Here is a 14,935-nt window from a genome sequence, read left to right on the forward strand (position 1 = left end):
AAGTAAAGAAATGTGATATTGATAAATGGAATAAAATACTGTTTGTGACAATATGGGTGGTGTGGAAAATGTGAGAATTTGTTACATAACAAGAAAATGGAAGAGGATGATGCATTAGCTTGAAATAAGAAGTTGGCTGTGGATGAAAAGGGGAGGGGGAAGAAGGCAGGTATAAAAGAAGACATGACAAAGAAATAGAACTGTTTAGTCCAGTTCTTTTGTGTTGATAACTTGTCCTTTGTGTTGAAACTTTTAAAATAATTTTAAGTATGAATGTAAAAAAATGAGTGTGTAATGATTTCAAATTTTTTGTATGATATAAAATTAATAAAAATATTAATAAAGCACCCCTACTCTTTTTGATAGGTGTCGTGGGATCTTTATATCCACCTGAGCTACCACCAACTCAAGCAGATGAGACATCGAATTAATGTCTCAGATGAAGAAAAATTATGGTGAGAGAGGCAAGCTGATTCAAGGAATTTCACAGAATTTTCAGCTTTCATTTACCAAATCTATCAAAAAGTGTAATGCTACCTCTACAACCTTTTACTAAAATCAAAATAAGCAGACACAGCAAGTTGATGGTAAGAAGAATTTCTCCCTAGAATAAAGGACAGTCTTAACAAGTCCAAATGAATATCTCCAGAATCCCCCACCCCCCACCCCCACCGCCGCAAGCCTTTAATCCTTCCTAAAAATCTGAACCTCCATTTTCTATTTAGAAATAGATAGTTTCAGACAAATGGGTTCTGAAAATGAATCATCATGGATACAGATGGCAGTGTGGGTCTCTCACACCTTTTCAAGGAATTTACCTTGATTTGCTAGATCAAACTTCTCTTTTCCCTCCTATAATTTAGCATCTGCTGTTTCAGGGATGATAGAAGCAGTCTGTCCTCCTCATTTAGGAGAAGATTATTCAATAATTATTTGGAGCTAAAGAAAGAAGCTTCATTGAGGCAAGTTCTGGATCTTTCCTTTTTAAACCAGTTTCTGATGGTGGCAAAGTTCAAAATATTCTCTCTTTGCAACCTCATCTGTTGTTGTCTTTTTTTCCATTCTTCAAGTGATGGTCTCTGATCTGACATTGAATCCATCCTTGGCCACTTCAGTTGCCTTTAAGCACTATACAGGCAGTCCTCGGGTGAAGGATGAGACCAGTTTTTTAGTCTGTCCTTAAGTCAGATTTGTATGCAAGTCGAAACACGTACATATGGTTCTTATTAAATGTCACTTAGTCAAATGCTTGCCTCAGTCTAGTATTTATTTTACTTTTCTTTGTATATAAAACACTTTAGAAACACTTCCAAACAAACAAAATTCTTAAATATAATACTGTATACTACAGCTATGCTTCCTTACTACCAACAAAGTGGGTTTAAGACATCTTGTTATTAAATGCAGTGTGTATAAGGACTTTTTCACACACACACACACACATAAATAATGACAGACATTTGAGTTTCAGAATTCATACCCTTCAGAAAATTCATGCTAATGCAAAACCTGTTATTCTATCAACTTTCTAAGTTTGTAAGAGCAATATTTGTTAAAATTGTCCTTAGTTTTAGGCATTTGTCCCACTTACACACACACACACACACACACACAAAACTTTAACTCTACTTTACCTATTTCATAACTTACCCCCTCCCCTTATGCAACCACCCACCTCTTAACTGCTGCCAGGGGATCGCTGCCTCACGCTCACTGTTCACGCTCTCTCTCTCATACACACAGTCTCTTCCTCATTCACACCTTCATTCACTCGCACATTGCTGTCACTCTTTTAATCTCTCATAAACACAGTCACTTCCTCATTCATACCTGCATTCACTCACACATTGCCTTCACTCTCCCAATCTCTCATACACACAGTCACTTCCTCATTCATACCTGCAGTCACTCACACATCACTCCCACTCTCCCGATCTCTCTTTCTCCGTCTCTCTCACACACACAGACACACACATGCACGCACACACACATACACAGACACACACACACACACACACACACACACACACACACACACACACACACACACACATATATATATATATATATATGAAGACATTTATTTTTACTTATTTCTCTGAGGATTTTAGTTCTCTTTATTCTTGGTAGTTTAGTTTTGTGCTTTGTGCTCTTGTTTTCTCTGTTTGCCAACTTTTGTTGGTATTAGGCCATCATATTCTCTTACCATTGCTGGTATATTTTGTCTGTCTAATTCCTTTATATTTTTCTGCCCATTGTTCCCTTTTTTGTCATGTCAGAGAAGCCGTTTTTAAGAAGTGCTCTTCATGTGGGCACAAAATTCCAAACCTGAATAATCATTCCAAGTGTATTATTGCCTGGGACTGGGGCATGTAAACACTGAATGTGGTATCTGTACTAGCTTTTATCATAGGGCTTGGGTAGAAAGGAAGAAGTTGATTTTGCGAGATCTATTTTCTTCTATCCTTCTTTTTATTCTGTCCTTGGAGCTCTATCCTTTTGTAAAAAAAAAAAAAAATCTTCAGAGAGGTAGCGGACAAAAGCAAGTAATTGAGGACACATGTTTGACTCCACCTGAGAAAATCTCTAAAACAGTAGATCCATTAACTTCTTTGGGTCTGACCAAATCAAATTCCTTGGATCCGACTACACTGTTGGATCTGACCTGATCAAAGTCTGTCACCTCGAGCTTCATCCAAATTTTCTCTGATGACAGTAACTTTGAGGATCCGCTCTCCTTTCCTGCAGGCCATGCTCTGAAGAGCATTGCATACACCTTCAACATCTTCGTCCCTCAGGTCATCTAGGAGCCTAAGAGAAGAGGATGTCAATAGGATGATGAGAACATTTCTCAGAACCCAGATTCAGTTGGGTGTTATTCCAGCTCCAGCTCCCATTGGATCTGTAAGTCTACGTACTATACAACCCCAATGTTTGACTCTTACTCAGATCCATCCAGTGGTTTCAATGATTTTGGACCCAAAACTTACAAGCTTGTCTGTGTTGGATCTGAAGACCTGGTCCTATGCCTCCAACATCCTGCCTGACCCAGACAGTTCCACTTTGTCAGATCCAGAAGGGATTGGGAGTCATAGTGTTGATGCTGGATCTGGGGGGCTGACCTCAACTCAGATGTTCTTAGAGCCATCCCTTCATCTCTGAACCTTGGCATTGCTCGTTTCGATTCTGACCCCTGGATCAAGGTTGGAGCCTGTGGGGACTGAGTTCCATCCTGTGCAAGCTTTTGTGGATCCAGTGTGGTCTAGACTGGGTTGTCTTCAGCTTTCAGTGTAGGGGGGGAGAGAGCCTTCTCCATCTCAGTCTAATCAAGCTTTGAGATTGTCCTCTTTTAGGACTCTGCTGACACTTCTGAGTCCTGTCTGGAAGAGGCCCCTTGGAAATGGACATGTAAGAAGTGACAGTGTCTTTGGTTAAAGACTCTTGTGGATAATCCATCTTTGATGAAGAGGAAGGGTTCCCCTGGTCGCCCTTTGAGGACATTTCATTTGGTGAAATATTCAAGCTTTTGATACAGAAACGTGGTTGGTCTTCTGATTCCCTTTCCGAAGAGGAGTCAGTGTTCCTTGAGGTTTTTGGAGCCAGCTCAGCTATGACTTGGGTAGTCTCTCCCTCCGGTGAATGAAATGGTAGGTCTTATCTCCCATCGGGCTTTGAAGGATCAGGATTTCACAGAACTCATCCCCAAATGCCCTGACAAATATCTTGCTGCACCAAAGGATAGAACTTATTAGAGCAAGAGTCCTCCAGTGGATGCTGTGGTGGTTGCAGCAGCCACTAAGAAAGAGTTCTCAGAACAGAGTATTTCTATCCATCACCCTAACAGAGAGTCCAGGACGTTGGACAGATTTGGTAAGCATGTGTATGGCTCATCGACTTTTGCCCACAGGTCTCAATTATTAGGCACATGTTACAAGATTTCAGAGGAACTTGAGCAAAACATTTTTTAAATACCCACTCAGGGTCCATGTCCGCAGAGAACAAGAAGACGTTATATTTGCAACTGGCCTCACTCCAGTCCTTATCTAATGCTTCTATGAGACTGCTTTATCATTCCTCAGAGGGAGCTTCTAGAGCTGCAGGTTCAGGAATAGCCATTAGGAGTTATGCCTGGATGTGCCTTTGTGATTTTTGCATAACCCTTCAAGTCTAAATTCATCAGTGCCCTGCTTGATGGATCCACCTTGTTTGGCCCTAAGGTAAGAGAGACTCGCTCTTGAAGTGAGCTAGATGGGAAGACATTATCTGCTGTGGGAATCCATTTTTTAATCCCTCATAGGACCTTCTTCCAGAACCAGAGATGTGACAGAAACATGTGATTCAGAAAGATTCAAGGTTCTTCCCAGGACTCTTATGGAGAAAGATCCCTTTGTGGCAGAGGGGGGACCTCAAATGGAAAGATGCTACTCCTGTGGCAGAGGCAGCCCACAACATCTGGGATTCAGAGCTCCTTTCTCTAAGAAGCCCTTTCTGCGTCCCTGAAGGGTTACTTGACTGCTGCACTCTGTAGGCAGTTGGGGGTTGGCTAGCTCTGCACCCAAATACCAGAGGCTATTGTATACCATTTTCCATTCTACCCCCCAAAAAAAACAAAAGAATTACTGGCATTCCACCTAGTCAAAAGAAAGCAGCAGCTATAGAAATGGAAATATTCTTGAAGAACATGTCCTCCCAGACCAATAACTAAAGACAGGATACCTAAGACCAGTTTTGGATCTCAGCAATCTAAATCAATTTATGAAACACTTAAAGTTCTGGATGGTCATGTTTCAGATTATCCTACCACTCTTTTATGTCAGGATACACAGGCAGTCCAGGAGATATATACACTTTTGTCTGGGAGCCAGTCAGTACCGGATCAGAGCACTGCCCTTTGGTTTCATCACAATGCCCCAGGGTGTTCATCAAGTGCATGGCGGTGGTTGCAGCTCACCTAAGACTTGACAGATTCCATTTGTTTCCTTATCTAAACAAATAGCACCTCGGTGGTTTCACTAATCCTCTACTTGATCCCAACCAGGAACTACTTGCTTCAACTCTGTCTCCAGCTTTGCATTACTATAAATTACACCAAGTCACAACTCTCCTCTGCCCTAACTCTGGAGTTCACTGGTGCCTGTCTGGGTACCCTGCCACAAGCAGCAAGTTTGCCACAAACAAGAAAAGATGCAGTTCTGATGAAGTTCAAGGTGCTTGAATGAAAATGCTAAATTGTTTTATTTTACTTGCTGTGATTTACTGAAGAATTTGGGATTACACCTATGGACTACTTTTTTCTGCCAACTGGTGTTCCGAAGGTAGTGTTTTGTGTTTTAGTGGTACCAAGTTCTGCTTTTGTGCAGCTTTTTGTTTTTATTGGTTAAGAATAGATACGTTACAAATCAGGCCTTATCTCATAATTCCTCCTCAAACAGACTAGTGTTGCAGCTACTTGGATTGAGGACAGCTTCAGTAGTGTTGGTACTTCTAGTATAATTTCACATTAGGGTTCATCAATGGACTCTAGTGGTACAGTGGTTGGTAAGACAAGATCCACTGACAACATCCATTCATTGGGGGCTGTCTTTTTATTTTTCCCTTGCCTAAGGCCACAGTGACAGTGGATGCCTCCGAACTGGGGGGGGGGGGGGCATTACTTGGGAAGGACAGTCCATGGGATGTGGTCCCAGTTAGAGGCCAATATCGTAGAAATGAGAGCTGTTGTATTGGCTTTGCAGGCTTTTCAAGATTTTGTCCCTCTAGAGATGATGGTTATTCAGACATACAACATGTCAGTGTTCTGGTACATCAGCAAATGGGTGAACCCATCCTACCCTCTATGTCAAGAGACAATGAGAATTTGGCAGTGGGTGATCTCTTCTGGATGCTCTCTAAAGACATTGTATATTTTGGAGAAAACCAATGTGTATGCACACAGACTGAGCAGTTCCCTCTTACTCCCTCATGAGTGGTCTCTCAGTCAGTGGCCAAAATTATATTTTGTCAGTGGTGTCAACCATGCTGTGACAATTTTGCTTCTCCCTTCATTTCCAAGTGCAGCAGGTACTTTGCCCTGATCCCCCCACAGGGGCAATCAACAAGAGACTATTTAGTTTATGATTGGCTCCCTGGATGTTTATACCCCCCCATTCCTGTTATCGTAACGTTGTATAGAAAGTATTGCAGTGGAAGAATAAGGTAATCCTCATTACTCCATTGTGGCATCACTAAGGGTAGTTCACCTTCCTGTGGCCTCATCTAGTTCCCCCTCCCTGGGTACTGCATTCTGTTTAGGACTTTCTCTATCACCCATCCAGATTGCCTCACGTGGACATTCAGTCGTTCAATTGACCAGTCTCCTACAGACTCCTCAGAGATGACCTCTGTCTGGCATGCAAAGCAATCTCAGACCCTGTCCTGATGGGACTGCTGCATATCCACAAGTCAAGCTCCACTCGGGTAACCTGCATGGGTGACCTCAACCTGGTCTGTGACATTAATAAGACTCATTGGCCGGAGTGGTTTGTGTCCCAGATACTCCCCCTTTTTGTGGAACAGACTTCATCTCCACATAAAGCAGAGTACCTCATTAAACCTTTTTAAGTGCAACCTGGATAACTGGATGGGGAACAGAAAATACTCCCCTGGGATTCCACCTGTGTCTCTGCTCGACAGTAGCATAGGGTGCTGACTTGTTGGATCATGGGCTAAATTCTTGGTAGGCTTGTAAGGGCCTCAGAGCCAGTAGCCTAGTAACTTCCTGTCATCCTATGACCACATGGTTTATTCACTTCCAGTGATGGCTAGAAACCCCAGGCTTTCTCCTCTAGTTCATCACATTCTTACATCATCTCAGAAAGCTTCTACCAGGAAAATTTGCAAGAGCGAGTAGAAAAGATTTTCTGTCTGGGCACACCAGAGACAATTAAATCCCTTTTCACCTCTTCCAGCAATTCATGACTTTCTTTCTTCCATTTTCAACAATGGAGCTAGTTACTTGACAGTTAAGGTACAACTGGCTGAAATCTCAAATTTTTCACCTAGGCGAAAAACCGCTCCTCTCTAGTCTCCTTAAAGTTGTGTAAAGTTTTTCTTAAGGGTAGTCTTCTTCTTCAGCCTCATATTAAGGACCCCATTCTTCCATGGGGCCTACCAGTTATCCTTTAAGCTTAGACTCAACCTCCGTTTGAGCATTCAGCCAAGGCAGAATTAAAGTTTATGTCATGGAAAACCTTTTCCTTGTTGCTATTACATCAGCTGGACAAGTATCTGAGCACCAGGAACTTTCTTCCAAACCACTTTACCTTGTGGTAAGGTACAGACTGCAAGGTATTCACATTTTACTTATTTATTTGACTTGCTTATCTGTGTGGAGTCTTTCAAGGTATCCGAAATCTCTCATCTGGGTAAGGGATCTTCTTCTGGTGTTCCAGGAGGACATACAAAAGTTTTGTTGAACTCCTTCCCACAGGATTGTTTTGGGGGTTTCTCCTGTATACCTCAGTTGAAAGAGCTTTTCTTCCACAGAAAAATGTAAATCTGTATTTAAATTTATTCCCGAGTTCAACCTCTCAGACAACTGTCTCAGCAAGGGAATTTCTCAGGATACTTCAGACCAATTCCTCCTTCCTACCCAAGGGGATGTCAGAGACAAATGTGAACCGGTCAGTTAGCCTCCAGTCTTTTTTCCAAATTTTTCTGACAAGGGGGGAAGCATGCCTCCTTTATTAGATGTTGATAGGCAACTCAGATTCTGTATTCACAGAACTAGAGTCTAGAAAAATCAGGGCTGTTCATTTCCTTTTCCAAGACAAACTTTGGAAGATCAATATCAAAAGTACCATTAGACAGATGGCTCACTGATTTCATTGTCTTTGTCTACAATAGTGATGGTTTATCTTTACCCAAACCACCTAAAGCGCACTCCACCAGTTGTAATGCCACATCATCCGCCTTTTGGTCCAGAGCATCCCTAGATGGCATTTGTGCTGCTGCTACATGAGCTGGTGTTTATACTTTTGTAACTCATTACAAACTGGACATCTTATCTAGGAATGGGGCAGCATTTGGCTCTGCTGTACTCTGGAATATCCTTACTTGAGGACCATCCAGGTTTACTCTACCTGGGGATTCTGTCTTATCAGGTGAAGAATGGATGAAAAGATGCATCAGATATTTAAGTTATGTACTCACCATAACTCTGCATCTGTGCTCTTTTGTTCTCATCCTTCCTCAACTTCCCACCCTCCATCCCCCTTCATTTTTGATAGTTTCCTGGTATATCTTGAGGGGTTCTTCCCTGCCAGTCTTGCTGTATGAGCTCCAGGGCTTCCTTTCCTTCTCTTTCTTCCTTTGATTTATCCTTGCGTTACAGTTGTGTTGTCTCAGAGGATGATAATAGGTGATAATACTTTTTCATATTGTGGTTAGCTGAATAGAGGTCAAACTCGATCTGAGGTAACTGAGGAGAAGTGAATTATGGGTAAAGGAAGCGGCTATCAAAGTGGCTGAGGACAGATATGATGTCGGATCAGAGCCACATCAGTTGAGGAAGGGTGAACACAGGCAACACAAATGCAGAGTTATGGTGAGTACATAAATTAACCTCTCATTCCTCATTTGTTTTCTGTTGACCTTAGATTTAAAAGATGTTTATTACATTCACATTGCTCTACTTTTCTGATGTTTCTTAAGGTTTTCTGGGTCTGGATTACACTTTTAGTTCTCTGCATTACCCTTTCAGATATCTACTGCTCCAGTGGTGTTTACAAAGTGTCTAGCTCCAGTGATAGCCTGCTGCAGACTGCAAGGTATTCACAGTTTACATGTTTAGATGACTTGTTTATCTCTGCAGAGTCTTTCAAGGTATCTAAAATCTCTCACCTGGGTAAGGGATCTTCTACAGAGACTGGGTTTCCTGGAGGACATACAAAAGTTTTGTTGAACTCCTTCCCACAGGATTGTTTTTGGGGTTTCTCCTATATACCTCAGCTGAAAGAACTTTTCTTCCACACGAAAACGTAAATCTGTATTTAAATTTATTCTTGAGTTCAAGCACTCAGACAACTGTCTCAGCAAGGGAATTTCTCAGGATACTAGGCCTCATTGCATCTATGATTCTCATGGTTCCTCTAGAAGACTTCACATGAGAAAAATACAGCGGTACCTAAATCATTATGGTCCCAATATCAACAGCCCTAGACATTCCAGATTCCTGTTTTGGGGTTTGTGAGAAGGCATATGTTTTGGTGTAATGATCGATTTTATCTGAGTCCAGGTCTCCCATTTTCCCTTCCAGCACAATCTGTAACAACAGATGCCTTGGACTTTGCTTCAAGGTTAATGTCTATGAAAATAAAAGTACAGGGTCTTTGGAACAGAAAAGACAGAGCGGAACACATAAACATAAAAGTGATGCTGACACTCTTAAATGCTCTCAACACTCTCAATTACTAGGTCCTCTGGGCAGTTACAAGTGTTTATTTAAAATACCATGGTGACGTGGGATGCAAATGAACAGTGGAAAACAAATCTTACCTTCTATGCAGACTTGCTATGGTAGCCTGGAATATACCTTTTCAGCGCTATTTCACTCAACAGGCATCTTACATACTGTTAGAGAAAATGTTTGTGGCAGGCAAGCTGGGAGGACTAAGACAGACCCTCATCAATGGATACTAAATGAGGGGGTGTTCCAGAAATTGAGCCAGATGTGAGGAAAACTGATTTTTTTTCCTCCATTCATAACAATCAATTGGCAAAATTCAGCTCCAGAGCTCCATGTAAGAAGGCCTTTTCTTTTCTTTGGACAGGAATGTTCCTGTATGATTTTAGGTTCATAAGTGGTTACTAGTCTAATGACCACAGAGTGCATTTTCTACCCTAGCCATGCTTCCCAAATTTATCTGACAAGTTTGAAATCCCTATGATTATTTTAAGTGTATATGGCTAGCTAGCGGTGGTGTGAGCCTTGGCTGTAGATTGTCACTATTTTAGTGTCATCCTCACCCCATGTGCAAAACTGGGAAAAGGGGTTGTGGCTGGATGGCTAGATGTAGGCTTGGTCATGGGTGGTTAAGCATTTACAGGCTGACTGTCTTGTTTACAAGACTTAGAGCTGCTAGACCACGTTACACTTGAACTGGGTTAGGGAAGAGCTTTGTTCACATGAATTTGAAGCCTGTTCCAGAGAAGAGGTAGTCTCTGAAACACAAACCTATCCCATCAGCAAGTCCTGTTTATGTTGGCAACAAGGTTTAGGTCCCTAGATCTGGTAATTCTGACTTTGTTTGCATTGCAGATGTGCAACAGGTCCATCAGAGTGAGATCAAAGGATGCTTTGAAGGCCAGGCATTGACTGACACTCAGCAGTCTGTAGGAGACCGAATACAGGACATGTTATTGAAGCCATGTATATTTTTTGTGAGGAACGTCTGTGTACTCTCCAGTTGCTGCATGTGCCAGGTCAGGTAAATACTGAAGGAAGCATTGTACTCAATAATTGGTCTGATAAGGGCCGAGTATTTTAGAACAATGACATCCCTGGACCTAGATAAATATAGAATAATTAGAATAATTTCCTTTAATACTGTAAATACAAAATGGTGAAAGACCAGGTAGCTGTCTACATGCATTCCCAAATTCATGACAACTAGGTCTACTGTTAAGAATGTATTATCAGTGCAGTATTTTACAGTGGTAACCATCTTACCAAAGAAAACTATTATGCATTTCTTGGCATTGAGTTTTAGACCATGGCTCTGGCACAAGTTACTAGTGTGAGTCAGTCCTTCTTGGAGGGTATTTGTTTATTTCTGGGATTCTGTTGTTGCACCTAGTTTGCAGTCGCCGGTTAACTTGGTCAGACAGACGCCCTTAATGTTGGCCTTGACTTCAGAGAAGTAGATGCCAAAAAAGTTGCCTCAGCACCAAGCCTTGAGGGACTCTGGGGGTAACTGACCTCTTTGGGAGGCAGACTCCCCTATCCTAACTTTGTGGGTCCTATATGTAAGACAACTGGCTATTTGTTGGGTGACACAGGGGTTTTTACCTAATTTCATGAGTTTGTCTACAATGCCTGATTGGGATATTGTGTCACATACTTTGGCCTGGTCAAAGTAGACAATATACACTGTTTCCCAACACTTATTGCTTTGGTCACCTTCTTGAGGTTGTTCACCATGTTGAGTAGACAAGACCTGCCCTTGACATAACCCAGTTGGGTTGGACCCAGTGTCTGAAGTTTTCCTGTGTCATTGTTTATTATTTCCCCTAATAATTCTTTCCATGGCTTTGCCTATCTAAATAATAAGACTTATTGGTTCATAGTTACCCAAGTCCATAGATAGCCTGCCCTTGTACAGAGGGATGACAGTTACACTCCTCCATTTCAATGGCACAAAGCTGCTGTGGAGGCTAAGATTAAATAGTAATTCTAGTGCTTCTGTTAAATCATGCTTTATGCAATTAAGGAGGCTTTCTGGGATATTGTCGGGGTCTATTGGTGCAGTGTTCTTGGTCTTCGAATGTGCATTTAGGACCTGTTCCATAGTAATAGTTGGGAAAGTTATGGTTGAGAGCATTTCCTGAGGCATGTCCGGTGGGGAGAGGGGGATAAAACTGGAGCTAAATTTATTGGCCAGTAGATTTTCTGCAACTTCTGGCTCAGTATATGTGTTTTTAAAAAGTATTGAATGAACTTTGTCCAGAGATGGCTTTCCATACTTCATTTCATTTCTAAAATTGAACTGTTACACATTCAGATGACATGTGAAATATAAGCACTTTAACTATATAAACGCAAAAGGATTTGCTAATTTTCTAATATGGAATATCTGTGCAAATAAGTATTAGAAAATGGTTATCCAGGTATAAAAAAAAAAGGATATAGATTTCTCTCTTGCATTGTTTAAGTGAGAGAATATAAAATATGCATTTCTGAAATTAAAGGTGCCTCAAATTATAAAGTTTATTGTTTATCTCTGCTGGTTATGATTGAAGTTAAAAATAATAGTTATGGGGTCACAAACTTGTATCCTAGAGATCACAAACTGACTAATGATGATGAAAATACTACTAACAGGGAGGCGCGTGGTATTGGACTCTTTAAATGAAACCTGTTTTGTTTTTATTCATTATTTTTTTACTTAAAACATTGATTGCTTTTCTGTTCTCATGAAGGGATTTTGGAGTGCAGGCCCAGAGATCCTATTTCTGGAAAAAAAAAAAAAAAAAAAAAACAGCATTTAAACATTCACGCTCATAACGAATAATGCGATTGTGCCTTATTTAAAGGATCTTCTGCAATTTCCAGAAAGTAGAAACTGTGCTTCAGTTAGACGAAAGAAGTAACCAACCATTTTTCCATTGGCTCAGGCTGCATCAGATGAGTGATAACTGAGGTAGCCAGAATCAGAAGTGAAAGAACAGTGCGTGCTTGGGGAACACTGCATGCATGTTTGTATAAAATAACTTTATTAATTAAATGGTACTCTGGTGCTTCTCCTGAGTCCTGGTTGTGAGCTTCTCCTTAATTGCACCACTGCTTTCCAGTCTGTAGAACTAAGATGGTATGTATTGTTAGACATAGTTAATATTGTTTGTGCACATACAGGAGGTTGCAATAGGTTGAACTGTATGCATCTGACAGCAGTATGGTAAAATACTACTGTGCTATTATTTATGCATTAATTCATTCAGTCAGTCATTCATTCTCAAATGAATCACATTGAGACACTATAAGTGTTATTAGTTTGCATATATATGTAGGACAAGTCAAGCATATGCAGCATACAGTATATATCCATTAGTTACTTTCCAGTCACCATTTGTTTTCCAGTGATAGAACCATCAGCATTTCTTGGGGTACAGTGGGGTTGGTGCAAAAGTCTGCATTCTTGTCTTATGAAAGAAGATTGCCAGCCATACACTGCTTGATTCTAACAACCAGTAACTCATCTCTGTATGACCCATTATCGAAACCATTACCATTTACATCACTGTACTTCTACGACATCTGCCACACCCAAGTAACATGTTTTGATCAGTGAGGTCACTGGATTTCACAATTCTTTTCATACTTCTGTTTAAGTTTGTGTCATTTAAGGAGATGGCTTACAAAGCACCGCATTCTTCCTTTCTTTCTTTGTCTGATATTAATAGTTACTGTCAGAATCTTAGAAAAGCTACACAGAGATGATAGTTTCTTTGAGAGTGAAAAAAAAAACATTTTGACTTGAACTCTGTCATCTAGAATATATTAACTTGCAGCCTGTTTTCTTTTTGATATAATATAGGTAGTGCATTTTTTATGGAAGTATAATCCATATTGTGTATTACCCATCCAAAATCCATTTCTCTGCACAATATCTTAATATTTCGTTTTATAGCCCTGTGAAAACTGAATGTATTCCTTGAACGACTAAAGTAAGCTATAACTTATTTGTTATTGGCAGGTTTATATTTGTGCCATGTAATGCCTAAAATTGCATACAAGTGACTTAGGAACATGAGAAATGGATAAATCCTCTGCAACTTGCACTCTGTGTAATTATGCTTTAAAATTATATTTAAAGATTGATTTGCTTCCGTTTTATGAGCCTTGTTTTCACCAATGAGATTTCATGGTCATAGGTCATAAGTTTACTTAGCATAGAATCTTTATAATATGAAGCAAATCCTTTATAGACTAATTAAAGATACAAATGATGGGTGATGTACTGTACAGATAATTTAATAAATTGCAGTTATGACAGCTTATGATTAAGAAGCAGTCAAGCATTAACTGAAAGAACAGACTTCTTTTTTCTGAGCAGCTGCATTATTACCAAGAGAAAAATGGGGTAATCACAGTGTCTTACTTCCCATACTGTACTGTCAACATAGTTATTGCTGTTCGTCTCTTTTAGTTAGCAGACTTACAAGGGTACACCCCTTCACTGCTAATGGTATGAACTGCTGAGTTAATTAGTTGTTTATCACATTTTGCTTTACTACTATCCACTTTTAGTCACCCTCATGTTAATCTGATGTTGGTTCCTGTTGAATGTGTTGACTGTACAGTTTGTTGTGTTATGCAGCATGCTGTGTATAGTGCATCTTGTTTCTGTTTGTTGTGTACTCATTCTCTGTTCAGTTTGCTTTATGTTATTTGTTGCTGCTATTCACGATGCAGATTGTTCTGATTTGTAACTTGACTGGGTTGTACCCAAAATCAAGAGACTTTGAATTACTTTGCCTTGTTTGTTAAAGTCTGACAGACAAATATGATACCTGGTAAAATAAAACTAGTACGCTAGCAAGTGTTTCATAGATGCATCACGAGTGTATTAAAGCTGTTGCATTTATTAGTAAACTTCCATTGATTTCTATACATTTTTACACAACAGTGTTTTCAGGTATACAGTTTTACTTAACTTGTTTAGGTTGGCCTCTATGCAGTGTGCCATGTGCTCTTTTGCCCTGCGGAGTAGGAAAGAGTATAGCTGACATGTGGGCCTCATTCATAACACAAAGCTGTGAATCAAAACTTTATTCAGTCTGTCTCAGTATGACCAGTGATGCACAATGAAAATTTTCTGCCCAGAGATAGAAAGAGCTTTTCTTTTTTTTTTCCCCACTTATGTCATCATTAGCTTGTGATGCTTGCTGATGTATGCTACACTGCTTATTGTGTTTATTAATGTATTAACCAGGTGGTAAGCCTCTTGTTTTGCAGAACCCTCTCACTCCCTTACAAGCAAGCAAGCTGTTTCATACTGCATATGGAGGTGTATATGATGGGTGGCAGGGTCAGTGTAAGTTTGTGATGGGAACGTGACAGAAATGGAAAAAGTGAAGAGGGTAAAAAAGGAGGGGAGCAGAGATGCAGTGATATAAAAGACAAATGTATGAGGAAGTTGCAAAAACTGAAAAGGTATATGTTGGACAGGTTTGGAAG

At 40.3% G+C, this 14,935-nt stretch overlaps 1 protein-coding gene across 35 annotated transcripts in view; it reads left to right on the forward strand.

Annotated features, from left to right (window-relative positions):
* GPHN (gephyrin) overlaps positions 1–14,935 on the forward strand; it is a 2,535,134-nt gene that overhangs the window by 2,019,484 nt on the left and 500,715 nt on the right. The gene's annotated exons all lie outside the window — the stretch shown is intronic.

Source organism: Protopterus annectens, chromosome 6.part0 (assembly GCF_019279795.1).
Source record: "Protopterus annectens isolate FY-2018-M chromosome 6.part0, PAN1.0, whole genome shotgun sequence".
Lineage (NCBI taxonomy): Eukaryota > Metazoa > Chordata > Ceratodontiformes > Protopteridae > Protopterus > Protopterus annectens.